Source organism: Scyliorhinus canicula, chromosome 12 (assembly GCF_902713615.1).
Source record: "Scyliorhinus canicula chromosome 12, sScyCan1.1, whole genome shotgun sequence".
Taxonomy (NCBI): domain Eukaryota; kingdom Metazoa; phylum Chordata; class Chondrichthyes; order Carcharhiniformes; family Scyliorhinidae; genus Scyliorhinus; species Scyliorhinus canicula.
Window position 1 is genome coordinate 19,030,807 of NC_052157.1, and position 21,125 is coordinate 19,051,931.

The window sequence follows — 21,125 nt, forward strand, 5'->3', positions numbered from 1 at the left end:
CTGAGGGAGAATTCAGAATGTCCAATTCACCTAACAACCATGCCTTTCGGGAATGGTGGGAACCGGAGCACCCGGAGGAAACCCACACAGACACGGAGAACGTGCAGACTTCGCACAGACAGTGACCCAAGCCGGGAATTGAAACTGGGTCCCCGGCGCTGCGAAGCAACAGTGCAAATCACTGTGCTAGTTCCGTTTATGAATCTCTCCCAACCCATTCAATCACTATATGTATCTCTGCTGTGAACCACAGGCAAGATTATTAATGGAAGAGTTAAATTCAATGTTTATAAAACATTTGAACGTCACAAAATAAAATGTGTAGGTTGCTTAGAAAATAACTTTGTCATTGTTTCTCGGCCTTTTGGCTAAGATCAAGCGTCAGATCAAGCCCAAGATAAGGTGTAATGACTGTTATTATCAGCTTGGATCTTGTATGTCTCTCTTGTGGAGACCATGAATTCAATTCAATTTGAATTGGTTTTTGGAGCAAACAATGAGGTTGAATAAGGGTTTGCCCTGTCCACTCATTGCTTTGGCTTTGTAACTTCAATGGTGGCATTTAAAAAAAAATTAAACGAAAATAACTTGGTCAGCCATTGTCAGAACTTAAACATTAAAATGAATTGGTCTGAGGGCAACATGGTGGTGCAGTGGTTAGCACTGCTGCCTCACGACGCCGAGGACCCAGGTTCGATCCCGACCCTGCGTCACTGTCCGTGTGGACTTAGCCCATTCTCCCCGTGTTTGTGTGAGTCTCGCCCCACAATCCAAAACGATGTGCAGGACAGGTGGATTGGCCATGCTAAATTGCCCCTTAATTGGAAAAAACGATTTGGGAACACTAAATTTATTGAAAAAAATAAATGAATTGGTCTTGCAATGTGCAGAGAAAGGAGATTCCAGTGGTCAGTCAGTGATGTAAACTCAGTCTGGTGGTCAGTCAGTGATGCATACCCACCCTGGTGGTCAGTCAGTGATGTGTACCCAAATGTGCATTTGGACATGGACTGCCTCATTATCTGAAGAGTCGCGAATGGTGCTGAACATTGTGGAGTCATCCGCAAACATCCCCACTTCTGACCTTATGATGGAAGGGAAGTCATTGATAAAGCAGCTGAAGATGAGTGCGTCGAGGACACTACAGAGTAGAAGGAGGTCTCTCGGCCTATCGAGTCTGCATCGACCCTTTGAAAGAGCACCCTATTTTGACCCATGCTCTCACCCTATCCCGACAGACCAGTCACCCCACCCAACCTTTTGGATACTAAGGGACAATTTAGCATGACCAATCCACCTAATCTACACACCTTCAGACGATGGAAAGAAAACAGCACCCAGAGGAAACCCACGGAGGCATGGGGAGAACGTGCATACTCCACACAGACAGCCACCCAAGCCTGGAATTCAATCTGGGTCCCTGGTGAGGCAACAGTGCTAACCACTGTGCCACAGTGCCACCCCCACTACCCTGAGGAACTTATATTTAGTTATATTTGTATCATTTAGCAGAATCACCAATTTTAGAGGGTTCACTTGAGAGAGTAGCAGCAGTATGTATATATATATTTTAAGGGCCTAACGGGTGTTTAATTTTTTTTTTCCTTTTAAATCTCTTTGGGAATTCAGATCAGAGGGATGGAAGCTAGGGCAGTTGCATGCTCCTCCCAAAGGATGTGAGTGGTGAGGGACGCCACTGGTGTCCCCATTGACTACACCTGCGGGAAGTGCACCCAACTCCAGCTCCTCAGAGAGCGCATTAGGGAACTGGAGCTGGAGCCCGATAAACTTCAGATCATCCGGGAGGTAGAGGGGGTGATAGAGAGGAGTTACAGGGAAGTAGCCACACTCAGGACAAGTGTAGCTGGGTTACAGTCAGGGGAAGGAACGGGAATGGGCAGACAGTGCAGGAATCCCCCGACGGTTGTCCACTGAGTCATTATGGATGGAAGTCAGAAACAAGAAAGGAGCAGTCACTTAATTGGGAGTTTTCTATAGATCCCCCAATAGCAGCAAAGAGATGGAGGAGCAGATTGGGCGGCAGATCTTGGAAAGGTGCAGAAGTAACAGAGTTGTTGTCATCGGTGACTTCAACTTCCCTAATATTGACTGGAACCTCCTTAGTGTAAATGGCTTGGATGGGGCAGATTTTGGCAGGTGTGTACAGGAAGGATTCCTGACTTAATATGTAGATAGGCTGACTAGGGGAAGGCCATATTGGATTTGGTGCTCGGCAATGTACCAGGCCAGGTGTCAGATGTCTTGCTTGGAGAGCATTTCGGTGCCAGTGACTACAACTCCTTGACCTTTACCGTAATCATGTAGAGGGATAGGAACACACAGTATGGGAAGGTATTTAATTGGGGGAGGGGAAATTATACTGCTATTAGACAGGAGCTGAGGAGCATAAATTGGGAACAGTTGTTCTCGGGGAAATGCACAACAGTAATGTAGGGGTTGTTTAAGGAGAACTTGCTGCGAGGGCTGGATAGTTTTGTCCCACTGAGACGAGGAAGGAATGGTAAGGTGAAGGAGCCTTGGATGACAAGAGAAGTGGAGCTTCTAGTCAAGAGGAAGAAGGAAGCTTATTTAAGGTTACAACACGATGGAGGGATTCTCAATGTGAAGAAGGGACTTTGACTCTGACTCCGACTTCTACCGATACTGTTATGGATAGATGCATCTGCGGCAAGCAGGTTGGTGAGGATGTGGTCAAGTATGTTTTTTCCTCTTGTTGGTTCCCTCATCGCCTGCTGAAAATGAAATGAAATGAAAATCGCTTATTGTCACGAGTAGGCTTCAATGAAGTTACTGTGAAAAGCCCCTAGTTGCCACATTCCGGCGCCTGTTCGGGGAGGCTGGTACGGCTGAGGTCCCATCTAATTATGTTGAACCATGAACCTTCCATCATAGGGTCCAGAGTCAATGTTGAAGACTCCCTGGGTAACTTCCTCCCGACTGTATACCATTGTGCCTCCACCTCTGCTGGGTCTGTCCTGCCGGTGAGACAGAACATACCCAGGAGTGGTGATAGTGGTGTCTGGGACATGTCTGTAAGGTATGATTCTGTGAGTATGATTATGTCAGGCTGTTGCTTGTCTAGCCTGTGAGACAGCTCTCCCAACTTTGGCACAAGCCCCAGATGTTAGTAAGGAGGACTTTGCAGGGTCGACAGGGCTGTGTTTGCCATTGTTGTTTCCAGTGCCTGGTTTGAAGCTGGGTGGACTGTCTGGTTTCATTCCTTTTTTGTGTTTACACAACTGAGTGGCACGCTAGGCCATTTCAGAGGGCATTGAAGACTCAAACACATTGCTGTCAGTCTGGAATCACACACAGGCCAGACCAGGTAAGGATGGCAAAGTTTCTTTCCAAAAGAGCATTAGTGAACCAGATGGGCTGTTACGACAATCGACACTAGTTTCATGGTCATTAGACTTCTAATTCCAGATATATGATTCTACACCACCTCCCTTACCATCCACTCTGTCCTTCTGAATAGTTTGATACCCTTGGATATTTAACTCCCAGTCGTGTCCATCCTTTAACCATGTTTCAGTAATGGCCACTAAATCATAGTCATTCACGGTGACTTGCATCATCAACTCATTTACCTTATTCTGAATACTACGAGCATTCAGGTAAAGTACACTTATGTTGGCTTTTATGACTGTTTTGAATCTTAACAGCTTGATCAGTAACCTCTCCTAAGTTATTTTTCCTCTAACGTTTCTCCTAATTTCCTTGTCGTTGAACCCATATCTTCATGTAACAACCTGCCGCTTCACTTTCCATTTATGTTTTTACTTCCTGTTTTATTCCTTTGAGTATTACTGGGCCTATTCACTGAGCTCCCCTCAGTCACTGTACCTTGTACTGTCACCCTTATTGATTTTTGACTGTGGCCTCTCTGCCTTACACTTTCCCCTTACTGCTTTTCGTTTCTGTCCCTGTTTTACTACCTTCCAATCTCCTGCATCGGTTCCGATCCCCCTGCCACATTAGTTTAAACACTCCCCAACCGCTCGAGCAAATAGCCCCCCTGGGACATCAGTTCCAGTCCTTCACAGGTGTAACCCGTCCAGTTTGCACAGGTCCCACCTCCCCCAGAACCGGTCCCAATGCCCCAGGAATCTGAAACCCTCCCCCTGACACCATCCCTTCAGCCACGTGTTCATCCTATACATCCTGTCATTTCTACTCTGACTAGCACGTGGCATCGGTAGTAATCCTATGATCACTACCTTCGAGGTCCGATTTCTTAACTTCATTCCTAGCTCCCTGTATTCTGCTTTTAGGACCTCATCCCTTTTTTTACCTATGTCGTTTGTAACGATGTGTACCACGACCACTGGCTGTTCACCCTCCCCCTCCAGAATGTCCTTAACCCGCTCAGAGACATCCTTGACCCCAGCACCATGGAGGTAAAATACCATCCTGGAGTCTCGTTTGCAGCCACAGAAACGCCTGTCTATTGCCCTTACAATTGAACCCTCTATAACTATTGCACTGTCACATTTATCACCCCTCCCCTCTGCAGCAGAACCAACCGTGGTGCCACGAGTTTGGCTGTTGCTGTTTTTCCCTGAGAGGCCATTCCCCTCAACAGTATCCAAAGCGGTATATCTGTTTTGCAGGGGAATGGCCAGAGGTGATTCCTGCACTACCTGTCTCACTCTCTTGCTCTGTCTGGCGGTCACCCATTCCCTTCCTGCCTGCGGAGCCTGAGCCTGCGGTGTGACTACCTCTCTATACGTGCTATCCACAATGCTCTCCGACTCGCGGATGCTCCACAGTGTATCCAGCCGCCACTCCATCTCTGAAACTTGAGCTTCCAGGAGCTGTAACTGGAGACACATCCTACAGACATGCTGACACTGGGGACTGGAACTGTCCCCAGCCTGCCACATGGAGCAAGAGGAGAAGACCACGGCTTGGAGCTGTCCTGCCATGAATTTTTCCTTTAAATTAAACCTTTAAAATTAAACATGAGAAAGATGTTTTTGTGTACCCAGTCTGGTTGTGGTCAGTCAGTGATGTGTCCCCAGTCTGATCGTGTATACCCACTTATGCGGTGTTGATGTATACCCACTTATGCGGTGTTGATGTTGACCCAGTGTTGAGTGCCCACACCCTGCCAATAATGTCTGTGCACCATGTTTGCAAGATCACCTTCTCTGAGACGTCGCTGGTATGTGTTATACATCAATTTCAAGAGCAACCTTGTTAATTCAGAATGAGCCACTTATTTACATCAGAGGAGGATTGAATTTGGAACTGTGTCATCCCCAGTAAATAGATAGTCAAAATAATGGAGAACTTTGAAAAGAACATCTATGAAATTCAGATGAATGTCATTTAGATATACCGTTTTTCACATTACAGCTCCAGCTAGTAATCGACTCAGCTATGAGTTAGAGCTCAGGCTTTTAAATATTTTGCACCTTGTCTTATGGTGTAGGAACAGTTTAGCACTGACAGAACACGTTTGAATAATTTTAGCTGTGCGGTACATCGCCGTGCTGAGGGGATAAGACAGTAATGATTTCTGGTTCCCCGTGGCCCATTATTTAAGTGGCTGGACACCATTTAAATAAATAGCCCTGTTATTAGAAAAAGGCCTCAACCCTGTGTGGAGCTGGGGACCTTTCTGACAGCCAGCTAAAGGACATAAACAAAAGCAATGTCGGAAGACTTTCTGTGCTCTGTTTATTTAATGGTTTTAAGTGTTGAAGTCGGCAGTATCCAAGCTGCCATCCTCACTGCCCAGTACTGACTAAAGGCCGCGTAAGCCCGCTGTAATGGACATTTGGTTATGATTTCTTCTTGGCAATGTAGTGGCCATTTTATACGACATATTGAATGATGCTTCTAGTGTTGAAATTAAACAATACAGCGATATGATATATCCAGGGTTTCATGTGGTGCACGCTCTTGGTCGATATAGAACACTGCCAATGTTCCTCTTGTAGCATCCATTTACTTTCACGTTCTGCAACCTCCAATTTTGATTTGCCTTTGGAGAGACAATCCAGTGGGAATTGACAGAGGGACGTTGAATAAGTCAATACCTGCAGCTATTAAGGGATGATTGAATTAATAATAATAATCTTTAGTATTGTCATAAGTTGGCTTACATTACACTGCAATGAAGTTACTGATAATCCCATAGTCGCCACACTACGGTACACTGAGGGAGAATTCAGAGTGTGCAATTCACCTAACGAGCACGTCTTTCGGGACTTGTGGGAGGAAACGGGAGCACCCGGAGGAAACCCACGCAGACACGGGGAGAACGTGTAGACTCCACACAGACAGGGACTCAAGCGGGAATCGAACCTGGCACAAGTATTTTTGTGAAGGACCATCGGAGGTCTGAGGCATCCCTCCGCAGACCAAACGCTCTCTTCTGCTGGACAAGTCTCGAGGTGTGTGTGTGCAACCTTGGGCGTTTCAGTCTCTGAGAACTCGGATTTAAAAGTTCTCGCCTCAGTCCCGCATCAGCAAGGCCGCCCTTTCATTAAATTCTCACAATTCTCTTTTCCCTTTCCCAATCGCATCAACTCAATTCAACAGGTGATTCGGTGGCTCTCAACACTACACCCGTGAGGCTGTTCATCCTGTTTGAAAGCAGACAATGAAAACCGGGTGATATTCAACCATGGCTGCCAGCAGAGCATGAGTCCCAGCCTGACATTTCCAACATTTCAACAAATGTTTTTTTTTGCTTCCTTTGCTCAGAGGCACTGAGTCCAATTGTTACCACCCCTGCTACAATCATGTAAGCTTTAGCATCACGTGCAGCCATTATCTGAGGCGGGAGTCTCAGTTAGCCGACACCGAAATCAAGAAATGTGATTGGGCAGAGAATAGCGTCCAACGCCAAAATCATGGCAGGCGCCGGTTTGGCGCAAAATCATGATTCTCTGTCACCTTGAAAAAGGCGACAATGGGTTTCACTCCGCGCGTAAGCTTACCATTAGTTGGCCCAGCCACGATTCTCCACCTCCAATGGGTCAAGTTCCCGGCGGTGCGGTCTGGCATAATATGCACCCATGCACATCATGAGGTAAAAGCAGGCAGTGACAGACACCCAGGTGAGCCAATCAATATACAGAATAGAACACGACAAATCACAAGACGGGACACCAGAGCGGGGCTTCCACCTATAAAACACACGAGGCATCAGCACTCTGCCTCTTTCCACTGGTGACAACTGTAGTGACAGTCAGGGTGTACACATCATTCAACACCTCATACACGTGGATCAGAGCTAGCCTGGTCTAGATAGTTAGCTTTAGTTACTTAGGGGAGTAGAGAGTCAACCCACAGGCAGCTGTGTGTTTCGTTACTAGAGTTCAATAAGTCTCATATTGAACCAACGCCTTTGTTTGATCAGTTAATTGCATTGTGTGCAATCCGTGTTACCCCAGGGTGAACAACACGACATGATACCAGAAGTGGCTACTGCCTCGAAGTAATTTACCTTCGAAAATTCTCTGAAGACCAGCAGCTGCCTTCCTGTGGCATGGAAAAGATCCACGCAGCTCCGCATCTCCGGGAACCTTGGCGCCAACTGGCGGTCTTCAAGCAAAAACTCAGCCTATGCCTTGAGGTCTCGGGCCTCGAAAGTGCCTCCGATGCGCAAAACATCGTCCTGCTACTGTCTACTGCGGGGGGCCAGACCATCCAAATCTTCAATTTGCTCACTTTCTCTGACAATGAGGACAAGGCCAAGTTACAGACTGTCCTCGCCAAATTCAACAGTCACTGCAAGGTCGAGACAAACGAAAGCTTTGAGTGTTATGTATTCCAGCAGCGCCTTCAGGGTAAGGACGAGCCTTTTCAGTCTTTTCTTACTCAGCTTCGCATTCTAGCGCAGTCCTGCAACTACGGAGACACCGCTGACTCCCTTATCAGGGATCAGATTGTATTTGGCGTCCACTCCAACGCCCTGTGGGAGCAGCTCCGAAACATTAAAAATATGACCCTGCCAGTGGCCATCGAGACATGCAAAGTCCATGAACTGGCAAAAAGTCGCTATTCCCGCCTGAAGTCGGCAGAGCAGGACCAACTCGCCTCCCACAAGGCTGAAAGTGTACAGGCCATTGCCCGAATGCGGGACCTGAGCATCGATGAAGGTGGCCATTTTGCGAGCTTTTCCAGGAGTCCCACGCATGCGCATCCTCACATTCACCAACACACACGCCCATCCTTAAAGTGGATTGTGCGGAAAAGTGGCGTGCCAGTACAGGTCAACAATTGTAGCATTCGGTTCAAGCTGGACAACAGTGCTTCGGCCAACCTAATATCCAAAGCAGATCTGGCTCGCATCCAGAGGCAGCCTACCATTCTTCCACCGGCTTGCCAGTTGCTCGACTACAATGGGCGTGCCATCACGGCGCAAGGGTCCTGTCACCTGCAGGTATCCAACAGGGCCGTCAAGGCCACTTTGCCGTTTGAGATCGTCCAACCTGGCAAGGCTTCTCTGCTGGGTGCCCGAGCGTGCAAACTCCTCCATCTAGTTCAGCGTGTAAATGCCATGTCCTCAGATAACAACACTCTGCAAGCCGACATTGAGGAGGTCCTACTGCAATACCCGGATGTGTTCACTGGGATGGGCACACTGCCCTACTGCTATAAAATTCTGCTCAGGCCTGATGCCACGCCTGTCATCCATGCACCGCGCCGGGTGCCGGAGCCCCTCAAAGACGTCTGAAGGCACAGTTGCAGGATCTCCAGGATCAAGGAATAATATCCAAGGTGACGGAACCAACTGACTGGGTCAGCTTGATGGTCTGCGTCAAGAAGCCCTCTGGAGAACTGCGCATTTGCATCGATCCCAAGGATCTGAATCGCAACATTATGAGGGAACACTATCTGATCCCGAAGCGGGAGGAGCTGACGAGTGAAATGGCGCATGCCAAATACTTTACAAAATTGGATGCATCGAAGGGCTTCTGGCAGATACAGCTGGACGAGCCATTTGGATCTTTCATTGAATAATGGAGCAAATGCTCGAGGGCATTGACGGTGTACGGGTCTATGTTGACAACGTCATCATCTGGTCCACGACCCCGGAGGAACATATTGCCCGCCTGCAGCAAGTCTTCAGGCGCATACATGCCAACGGCCCGAAGCTCAAAAAAACCAAATGCTCCTTTGGCAGGTCGTCAATTAAGTTTCTGGGTGATCAGATCTCACAACAGGACGTGCAGCCGGACTCAGACAAAGTCCAGGCAATCAGCACGATGAAGACTCCAGAGGACAAGAAGGCATTCCTCCGCTTCTTGAGGATGGTGAACTTTCTGGGGAAGTTCATTCCCAATCTCGCGTCACACACCACCGCCCTCAGATACCTTGTGAAAAAGTCCACCATTTTCCAGTGGCTGCCCGCACATCAGGAAGAGTGGCTTGGGTTGAAAGTGAAGCTAACCACCGCTCCTGTTCTAGCCTTCTTTGACCCAGCAAAGGAGACCAAGATCTCCACAGACGGCATTGGGGCGGTGCTCCTGCAGAAGGACGACACCTCGTCTGGGGCTCCAGTGGCCTACGCGTCCAGGGCCATGACCCCCACTGAGCAACACTGTGCTCAAATTGAGAAAGAATACCTGGGCCTGCTCACTGGCATTGTGAAATTCCATGATTATGTGTATGGTCTCCTGACCTTTACCGTAGAGACAGAACACAGACCCCTGGTGCACATTATACACAAGGACTTAAATGATATGACAGCCAGGCTCCAGTGCATTCTCCTTCAACTCCGCAGGTATGATTTTGATCTGGTTTACACACCTGGGACGAAGATGATCATCGCGGATGCTCTATCCCGTGCCATCACCTCGCCATGTGAGCAGGTAGACTTCATGCACGACATCGAGGCGCAGGTGAAACGGTGTGCCAGCACCCTCCCGTCATCCGACGAACGACTCGGCATCATTTGAGAAGAGACCGCCAAGGACGCTGTGCTGCAGCGGGTCATACATCACCTCACGGATGGCTGGCAGAAGGGGCAATGCCCTCAGTACTATAATATTAAGGATGACCTGACTGTTGTCGAGGCGATCCTTCTGAAATTGGATTGCATCGTCATTCCGCGCAGCATCCAGAGCTTGGTGCTCACGCAGATACACGAGGGACACCTCGGCATTGAGAAGTGTAGGTGCAGGACCCGGCAGGCTGTCTATTGGCCCGGCACCAATGAGGACATCTCAAACACGGTCCTCAATTGCGCGACCTGCCAGCGTTTCCAGCCTGCTCAGCCCAAAGAAACGCTCCACCAGCATGAGATTGTGACCTCTCCATGGTCTAAAGTTGGAGTGGACCTTTTTCACGCCAACGGGCGTGACTACGTCCTGATAATTGATTACTTCTCCAGTTACCCCGAGGTAGTGAAACTATCGGACCTAACATCCAGGGCCTGCAAAGAGACATTCGCTAGGCATGGAATCCCGCTCATGGTCATGAGCGACAACGTCCCTCTTTCTACAGTCAAGAATGGTCCAACTTCGCAATGTAATACCACTTCCAGAAAATCACCTCGAACCCGCATTACCCACAATCTAATGGGAAGGTCGAAAAAGGGGTCCGCGTCGTGAAACAGATGCTCTGTAAGGCTGCGGACTCAGCTTCGAACTTCAATCTCGCTCTCCTGGCGTACAGGGCAACCCCTCTGTCCGGCGGTATGACTCCGGCACAGCTCCTAATGAATCGTAACCTGCGGACAACTGTTCCGGCCATTCATATACCTGACCTGGATCACCTTCCAGTGCTGCAAAAGATGCAGCAGATCAGAACCCGGCAAAAGCTGACATATGATGCTCATGCTACGGATCTACCGGTGCTCTCTCCGAAGGACGCTGTTCACATCCAGTTGCCTAGTGGAGGCTGGTCAGCTCCAGCTGTTGTTCGACAGGCTGCTCCCAGGTCACTCGTGGTTTGCATGGCTGATGGACCTATCATAAGGCGCAACAGAAGGGCACTACGCAAACTTGCCTGCCCACCACCGGATCTTACTTTCCCAGATGTCCTTTTGCCCGTTCCGGACACCTTGCTTCACAAGGCCACCAACCTGGCTGCATGCTGGTGGGTTGGTTTAGCTCACCAGGGGCTGGTTTAGCTAACCAGGCTAAATCACTGGCTTTTAAAGCAGACCAAGCAGGCCAGCAGCACGGTTCGATTCCCGTACCAGCCTCCCCGGACAGGCGCCGGAATGTGGCGACTAGGGGCTTTTCACAGTAACTTCATTGAAGCCTACTCGTGACAATAAGCGATTTTCATTTCATTCATGCCAACCGGTCAAGACACCTTCATCCCCGCATCCACCTCTCAGGCGGTCCACAAGAATCCGACGACAGCCTCAACGATTGGACTTATAAATAATTATTTGTACATATATTGTTCTGTTTCTGCACGCTAGACACTTTACATGTACATATCCATCCACCCACCAATTTGTTTGTATATAGTTACTCTTCTAAATATGCTGTTTCTGCTATAAGCAGCCAACAATTTTTTTTACAAAAGGGAGGAAGTCATAATATTTACCCATGCACATCATGAGGTAAAAGCAGGCAGTGACAGACACCCAGGTGAGCAGAACACGACTAATCACAAGACGGGACACCAGAGGGGGGCTTCCACCTATAAAACACGAGGCATCAGCACTCTGCCTTTTTCCACTGGTGACAACTGTAGTGACAGTCAGGGTGTACAAATCATTCAACACCTCCTACACGTGGATCAGAGCTAGCCTAGTCTAGATAGTTAGCTTTAGTTACTTAGGGGAGTAGAGAGTCAACCCACAGGCAGCTATGTGTTTCGTTACTAGAGTTCAATAAATCTCATATTGAACCGACACCTTCGTTTGGTCTATACTTGATCAGTTACTTGCATCGTGTGCTCTCAAAAATCGTGAACCTGGCGTGGTGGTTGCTGAGAGAGAGAGAGAGGGCATACAGACAGTGTGCGCCATACTTTGCCGACAGTTGTGCCGCTGGCCGGGGGGCTTCTGCCATGGCCGGGGGGGAGTAGTGGGGTGGCCAGGAGGTGGGCTGTGGGGTCGGTGTGGACGGGTATGCAACACCATTACCGCAGCCAGCAGGGCAGACCGCTTTAAACCTGGTGCCCTGGGTCGTATAGGCGTCCTCCCCGGGTCATCCCCCTGGGTGCCCTTTGGCCCCAGCCGACCCATCAGCTGTACAGGCGATCCAGCACAACCTGTCCTGTCCCATCTTATTGTCCCCGATCAGTGTGTGTTTGTGGAGAGAGTACGATTTATGTGCGGCTGCAACTTGTCAACTCTGCGAGTGTCCATCACGGACCCGGCGACTCCTGCACCGTTTTCCATGGGAATCAATAGTGTTCCACGCGGCACCAGTGCTAGCCCTCACCGGTAGCGGAATCGGCGCTGATTTTTCTGTCGTATGGATTCTCCATTGGCGTCAACACTTAGTCTCAGAAACGCAGAATCCCACCCCATGTCCCTAACCATCTCCCTTGTCATTTGTAAATGAGCAGAGCAACTGCTGAACGTTGAGGCTGTTGAGGTGGCCTCCTCCTGTCTGCAGCCTCCGCTAAATTCACTCGAGGTGGGAATAAACCTGTCACCGTACAACCATCATCATACATAAATAATGTGCTGTATACAATAACAAAAAAAGATGTCCCTCATCCTGCTTCAGCGTGGCTGTCAGTGTGGTGTAGTGATGTCGCTTTAAAGCATTGTTCTGTGTGACAATCTTTGATCGTTTAACAAGATGTGAAACAATGCCGGGACATGATTATTGCCATAAACCAACAGCACACCTTCACAACTGCCAGCAGGAGACAAGGAAATGAATGCTGATTGAGGTTGAAAATTGCAGGTTTATTACAGCACACGGCTGACATTAGAACACAAATGTTCCAAGTGTATTCTATTCGAGTAACGAGCAGGAGAATGGGTTTGTGTACAGTTTGTATCTTACCTGACGCCGGGAATTGATACCTTAGAGCTGTGCGTAACACAAGGACCATCAGTCTACTGTGCATTCGGAAACGCAGACAAAGCCTGCGAACAAACTGGTCCCTTTGTCTCTGCTACCTGACATCGACCCAGCTACCTCAGAGGGTGGGGGCATGGGGGATTGGCAGGTGGGGGGGGGGGGAGACGCCACTCCCTGCGGCTTGCCTGACAGGCTGCCACCATCCCTTTGCTTTCTTTCACAAGCTGCTCCTTTACGATCCAGAACAGAACAAATCCATTACCAGCTCATTAACGTGGCCCAGTCAAACCGATGCCCACTGTGTTCATCTGTGGAGGATTCTGGGTCACATGTTCTGAGAAACGGTTGGCATTGGTACCGAAGTCAGTTTGCGTCAACTTCGATGCGAGCTGATCGGGGGCTGGATTCTCCGTTCTGGAGACTAAGTCCCCCATGCCGGCTTGAAAACGGTTGAAAAACCGTCGTGAAACAGCCACTGATTCTCCGTTCCGGAGGGGGGGCTAGCAGCCAGGCAGCACACAGCACCCGGCTCTAGCTGCCGATAAGGCCTGGAGAATTGCCGGGTCCGTGGCCGCGCATGCGCCCAGCGGCCGCACCGTGCTTCATGGCGGATGCCGCTCGCAAAATAGTCCCCCCCCTTTGGCCGGCTCTCGGGCCCCGAACCGCCCCACCACAGTGCCCCCAGCCCCGAATATGTCCACCCCTGCCTGCAGATCGGCCCTCCCCTGGCAGTGGCGCCGAGTCCGCTGCCGCCACGCCGAGTTCCCGAGGGGTGAGACCACACGCGACCCACGCCGTCGGAACTCGGCCGGTCGGGGGCGGAGCATCGGGGAGGAGGACCTCAGGCAATGGCTGGAGGCGAGTCCGCCGCTTTGGAGGGGTCGGAGCATCGCAAAAGCAGCGCCGCCCCCGATTCTGTCGGGAATTTGGATTCTCCGACCCGTCGCCGAATGCCATTTTGGCATCAGAGACCGGAGGATCCAGCCCCAGATGTTTATGTTGAATTATGTGACCCAAAGTTGGTGATAAACGGTAGAATGATTCATTGAAACCTATCGCCGCAAATAGGTGGGTGCTGTGTCCTGATAGGTTCTGACTGTCGGAGGGGCTGTGATAGGCAGTAGTTGGGGCAGGTTTAGCACAGTGGGCTAAACAGCTAGCTTGTAATGCAGAACAATGCCAGCAGCGCGGGTTCAATTCCTGTACCGGCCTCCCCTAACATGTGGCGACTAGGGGCTTTTCACAATAACTTCATTGAAGCCTACTTGTAACAATAAGCGATTATTATTATTAAAGGAGGCCATTGCTCATGGCAGGGAACTGACAAACTTTACTCTGATAACTCATTGGCAGTGTTGACGTTTTGAGATGAATTTAAGGGGGGGTCAAGGTCACCAAGGCTATCCCTGTTGCAATGAGATTGTGGACCAATATCCTGCCTTGTGTTATTCAACCACAATCCCATTCATCTCAGCCCTTCATCATTTACTCTTTCACTCCATGCTGTAATTCGGATAATTAAACTTGAACAAATTAGATAGTGCCTGTTATATTGCGAGGCGATCGACGAGGCAGCGATAAAACTCAACAGAGTTGAGGTTTATTGGACTAAGAACAACAATATACACAGGAGTGCATAACTAGTACACAGGTCCTGTTGCAAAGACTCTCAGGCTAATAAGCCCCAACCAGCCAGATCTGTACCTAAACCAGCTGATAGGCTAACATTCTCATGCTCAGGGCCCATCGCATGGCCCATAAAATATCGCCCCTTAAAGGGGCCACATGACCACATTCCTCCCCCCCCTTAAGTTTCCTTACAGATCCCTGAAATACAAAAATAGAAACATTTTTATTTACAGTTACATACAAAGAGAGTTGTGGTAAGGAAGCTCAAAACCGAGTTCATAATGTAAATCTATCAGATGACTATCTAACTCTGGCTGAAAGTCTCAATTTGGCCGCTGGCTCTTCCGGATTAGAAGCATCCGAGTCTACAGCAAGGGCAGGCAAATCGGAAGAGTCCGAAACAGAGGTAATATTGACCATCTCTTCAACTCCTCCTGTGACCCCCTGATGTATCCCATTCAGATGATCTCGGTTCTTACACCACCGCCTGGACAGGAGATATACTGGTAGCTGGGATTTGGTCCACTTGTCCCTTTTCGGGAATGGCGGTATCGCTCCTTCTTGAGCGTGTTTTTCTAGCCTCATGGCCCAGTAGGTCCACGATACACAATACTGGCCCCGTCCAGCCAACAATTCTCCCAGGTCACCATTCTGGTTCTCCACCAAAGTTCCGCACAATACCTAAGTCGTCTGCATGAAACAACCTGCCCTCCTTGGCTGTATCGTGCTGGCTTTTCCGTGAGCCCTTCACCCTCCCCGACAAATTTGGAAAATTAAGTTGCATCCTAAGGAGCCTGCCCATTAACAACTCAGCTCGTCCAACCCCACTGGCGATATCCAATGTTGAATTGCACAAGAGCAAGAAGTCCGCTAATCGAAGTAGTAGTAGCTGATTGGCTTGACTTTTTTCATTGATACTTTGAAAGTTTGGACTGCGCTTTGGGTCAACCTGTTTGACATGGGGTGGCAGGGGGCTCTCCTTACGTGCTGGATTCCATTGGACTTAACAAAGAATTGAAACTCTTCGGCTGGGAAGACGGTATTGTCCGAGACAATCACCTCTGGTAGGCCGTGAATGGCAAAGTTAGATGCAGCTTGTCGATGGTTTCCGCTACAGTGGACGAACGCATAAGCTGGGCATCCAGTCAGTTTGAGTGGGCATCCGTGCCAATCAAAAACATCATACCCAATATGGGACCCGTAAAGTTGATATGGAGCCTTGTCCACGGCCCCTCCCAAAGGTGTAAATGTGCTGCAGACGGAAAGATGTGTTGAGACTGACAGTGGTCGCACCGATTGACCATGCTTTCTATGACCTTGTCGATCCTTGGCCACCAAACGGCAGTTTGGAAAGCAAATGCAATGTTAGCATTCATGTCAAGAGGGCTAGAATACAAGATCAGGGATGTACTTCTGAGGCTGTATAAGGCTCTTGTCAGACCTCATTTGGAGTATTGTGAGCAGTTTTGGGCCCCGTATATAAAGGAGGATGTGCTGGCCTTGGAAAGTGTCCAGAGCAGGTTCACAAGAATGATCCCTGGAATGAAGAGCTTGTCGTGTGAGGAACGGTTGAGAACGTATCGGGCCAGTACCTTAATTTTATATTGCACAGGGTGACCACTGTGCAATTCGTGAAGAAGAGGCTGCCACCATGGGGTGGCATGAACACTCTACAAACCCACCGGAGAACCATGTCTTCAAGGACGTTTCCTCCCTACGTTACTTTGCGTCAGTCTTCATGGTGGAAGACACCCGTGGGATGCCAGAGCTCCAGGAGAATCAGGGTGCAGTGGCCATCACTTCGGAGAAGGTTCTGGGAAAACTAAAGGTCTGAAGGTGGATAAACCACCTGGACCGGATGAACTACACCGCAGGGTTCTAAAAGAGATAGCTGAGGAGATTGTGAAGGCATTGGTGGTGATCTTTCAGGAATCACTGGAGGCAGAGAGTGTCCCAGTGGACAGGAAAGTGACTAATGTAACACCGCCCCCCCCCCCGTAGACTCACAATGGGAAGCGCATGCATAGATTTTTAAATAAATTTAAAACCCCCATCGTGGATATCCGCGGCTCGGATGCAACGCGGGTGGCTGTCTTGGACCCCAACACCCACGTTATAAAGGGGGACTACTGTAGTGGTGTGCCTCAGGCGTCTGTGCTGGGACCACAACTTTTCACAATATACATTAATGATCTGGAAGAAGGAACTTAAGGCACTGTTGCTAAGTTTGCAGAAGATACAAAGATCTGCCGAGGGGCAGGTAGTATTGAGGAAGCAGGGGGGCTGCAGAAGGACTTAGACAGGCTAGGAGAGTGGGCAATGAAGTGGCAGATGGAATACAATGTGGAAAAGTGTGAGGTTATGCACTTTGGAAGGAGACATGGAGGCATGGACTATTTTCTAAATGGGGAAATGCTGAGGAAATCAGAAGCACAAAGGGACTTGGGAGTCCTTGTTCACAATTCTCTTAAGGTGAACATTGAACATGCAGGATCAGTCGGCAGTTCGGAAAACAAATGCAATGTTAGCGTTCATGTCAAGAGAGCTAGAATACAAGAGCAGGGATGTACTTCTGAGGCTGTATAAGGCTCTTGTCAGACCTCATTTGGAGTATTGTGAGCAGATTTGGATCCATATATAAAGGAGGATGTGCTGGGCCTTGGAAAGTGTCCAGAGGAGGTTCACAAGAATGATCCCTGGAATGAAGAGCTTGTCGTGTGAAGAACGGTTGAGGACTCTGGGTCTGTAATCATTGGAGTTTAGAAGGATGGGGGGATCTTATTGAAACTTACACAATACTGAGAGTCCTGGATAGAGTGGCTGTGGAGAGGATGTTTCCACTTGTAGTACTAACTAGAACCAGAGGATACAATCTCAGACTAAAGGGACGATCCTTTAAAACAGAGATGTGGAGGAATTTCTTCAGCCAGAGGGTGGTGAATCTGTGTAACTCTTTGCCACAGAAGGCTGTGGAGTCCAAATCACTGAATGTTTTTAAGACAGCGACAGATCTTGATTAATAAGGGGATCAGGGTTATGGGGAGAAGGCAGGAGAATGGGGATGAGAAAAATATCCGCCGTGATTGAATAGGAACAGACTCGATGGGCCAAGTGGCCTAATTCTGCTCCTGTGTCTTATGGTTTCATATAGGGCCTCATCTGTTCAAAATGGCAATTCATAGGAACCATCCTTTTAATTCTTGACAACACAGTGTCTCTGTTGGTCCATGCCCTAATGTGGCCGGATGGAACAGGTAAATTATCAAGAAAATTTAGAACCACGACAATCTCCTGTGGAGTGTGAGGCCCGGATATTGTTTGTTGCAGTGGAAGCCTGCTCAAAACATCCCAATTTGTTATCTGGGTTCCCGGCCTCTGCTGAAAGGTATGCTGATGGGTGGCCAAGAGCAGTGTCCATCTTTGCACTCAGGCTCATGCTATTGGTGGGATGAGGTTATGTTCAAAAAATGCAAAGTAATGATTTAAGGTCCATGACGTTGGTGAAGTGCCGGCCATAAACATCGAATCCTACAATGCAGAAGGAGGCCATTTTGCCTATCAAGCCTGCACCAATCCACTCTGCCCTATACCCATAACCTAACCTGCACATCCCTGGGCACTAAGGGGCAAGTTATCGTGGCCAATCCGCCAAACCTACGCATCTTTGGACTGTGGGAGGAAACCGGAACACCCGGAGGAAACTCTCACAGACACAGGGAGGAAGCGTAGGCTCCACACAGACAGTGACCCAAGGCTGGAATTGAACCCGGGTCCCTGGTGCTGTGAGGCAGCAGTGTTAACCACTGTGCCACCGGGTCACCCTTATATTGATGAAACTATTTTACACCATTTTCCATTTTGTGTTTAAGTACCGCACCAGTGCCACATGCTGATGCATCGCAAGTAATAACGATGGGTTTATCCAGGTTGAAATGGGCCAGCAAGTCCGACGACTGCAGGGCCTGTTTGACCTGATCGAATGACTTCCTTTGGCAATCTCCCCACTTGCAGTGTTGGTGCATTTTTACCAGTGGTTGCAGGGGTGTCAACATGTTGGGCAAAAAGCAGCCGTAATAATTGACCTCCCCAGAATGGACTTAAATTCCAACATATTCCTTGGTTTTGGGACCCCTTTCATTTCCTTTACCTCGTCTTCAAACTGGTGTAATCCCATGGCATCAACTCTGAAACCTAAATACATGACCTCATCAGCCTGAAGCGTGCACTACTCTCGCTTGAGTCGAACAACGGCTTCTTTAAAACTCTTTACGACTTCTTCTAAATTCGCTGTGTTCCTCCAGGTCGCCCCCATCACGAGGACATTGTCCAGATACACGAAAACCTTCAGAATTCCCTGCAAAAGTCTCTCCATTGTGCGATGGAATATCTTACAGGCCGACTGAAAGGCAATCTTGTATCTTCAGCAAAATAAATGCAACTTCATAAATAAACAGTTGCTCAATCAGCAACTTCACCGATTACTGTCAGTGACCCTTTTAGGCTTTTTAAATCACTAACATTTCTCAACAGAGCCCAGCAGCAAAGCAGCCGTCAGCGCCCCCTCTTATCTCGAGTCTTGTGACTTTCTTTCACTCTCGTGTACAGTTTTCCAGGCTGACTAATCGAGTTATGAATTTTCCAGGCAGGGACAGTTGCCCTTCCCTTAATCGCTCGCCGCTTTTCCCCCTGGCTCTTTCTCAGTTCTCCTGGTCTCTCTTCCTCGTGGTCGACTCATGGCTCAGGCAGTGACGGCGGGGGGCAAAAGAAAATTCTGCGGCGACGGCAGCGATATTTGTGAACGCATTACGTGAGCGTGGTTGCGTTGGTTCCATTCTGTGTCACAGTCTGCACCTGCACAGCCCCAGCTAAGTCAAATATCAACGTTCGTGAATGGACGGTGGCCAGTGACCATGACTCACAGAACGGAATCACAGAACTCTGATTTTGGAATCTCCTGGTTTGCTTTATGTTGTGACAGGTAGCCGAACAGACAGGATACAACGAGGTTTATTTTCCTACTCCTCAATACAAATGGTCCCGCGATTTAAGAAACTATATGCCGCCGATCATAACGTCGGTAGTGGGTAAATAATCGGAGACAATTCTCAGGGACAGGATTTATACCCATTTGGAACATTAGTGATAGACAGCATGGGTTTGTAAAGGGGAGGTTGTGCCTCACTAAATTGATCGAATTTTTTGAGGAGGTGATAAAGATGATTGATGAGGGGAGGGCGGTGGATGTTGCTTATATGGACTTCAGTAAAGCCTTTGACAAGGTGCCTTATGGTAGACTGGTACAAAAGGTGAAGTCACGTGGGATCAGAAGTTAGCTGGCAAGATGGATACAGAACTGGCTCGGCCATAGAAGGCAAACTGGAGCAGTGGAAGCGTGTTTTTCTGAATGGAAGGTTGTGACTAATGGTGTTCCACAGGGATCGATGCTGGGGCCTCTGTTGTTTGTAGTGTACATAAACGATTTGGAGGAAAATGTAGCTGGTCTGATTAGTAAATTTGCGGATGACACCAAGGTTGATGGAGTGGCAGATAGTGTTGAGGATTGTCAGAGGAAACATCAGGACACAGATAGGTTGGAGTCTTGGGCAGAGAAATGGCAAATGGAGTTTAACCCAGACAAATGTGAGGTAAGCATTTTGGTATGTCTAACATAGAGGTGAAATATACTGTAAATGGTAAAACTCTCAGGAATATAGAAAGTCAGAGAGATCTGGGCATGCAAGTCCACAGACCTTTGAACGTTGGACAAGGTAGTCAAGAAAGCATACGGAATGCTTGCCTTCCTTGGACGGGGAGTATAAAAACTGGCAAGTCATGTTACAATTGTATTGAACCTTGGTAAGGCCGCACTTGGAATATTGCGCACAATTCTGGTCGCCACACTACCAGAAGGATGTGGAGGCTTTGGAGAAGGTGTCGAGGAGGTTTACCAGGATGTTGCCTGGTTTGGAGGTGGTTAGCTATTCGGAGAGGCTGAATAGACTCGGACTGTTTTCATTAGAACGACGGAGGTGGAGAGGCAATCTGATAGAGGTCAACAAGATTATGAGGGGCATGGACAGAGTACGATGGACAGTCACTCTTTCCCAGGGTGGAGGGGTCAGTCACCAGGGGGCATAGGTTTAAGGTCCATGGGGCAAAGTTGAGAGATGTGCAAGGCTGTTTTTTTACACAGAAGGTGGTGAGTGCCTGGAACCCGTTGCCAGGGGAGGTTGTAGAAGCAGATACATTAACGGAGTTCAAAAGGCATCTTGACAAATACATGGGTAGGATTGGTATAGAGGGATAGGGCACGAGGAAGTGCTGAGGGTTTTGGCCGATGGTGGTATTATGACCGGTACAGGCTTGGCTGACCAAGGGGTCAGTTCCTGTGCTGTATTGTTCTTTGTTAATACAATACCCTCTCACTCTCCACTCCTCCTCAGGGTCCTCTTCCCCGGCCTGCTCCCAGGCTGGGGTTTATATCCTGTGGGACAAAGCTCCGCCCCTTAATCA

The 21,125-nt window shown here is 48.8% G+C and overlaps 1 protein-coding gene and 1 pseudogene across 1 annotated transcript in view; both read left to right on the forward strand.

Annotated features, from left to right (window-relative positions):
- The window catches only part of LOC119974515 (NT-3 growth factor receptor-like), a 917,203-nt gene that overhangs the window by 533,877 nt on the left and 362,201 nt on the right, over positions 1-21,125 (forward strand). The window lies entirely within an intron of this gene.
- On the forward strand, positions 349-578 carry LOC119975344 (annotated as a pseudogene).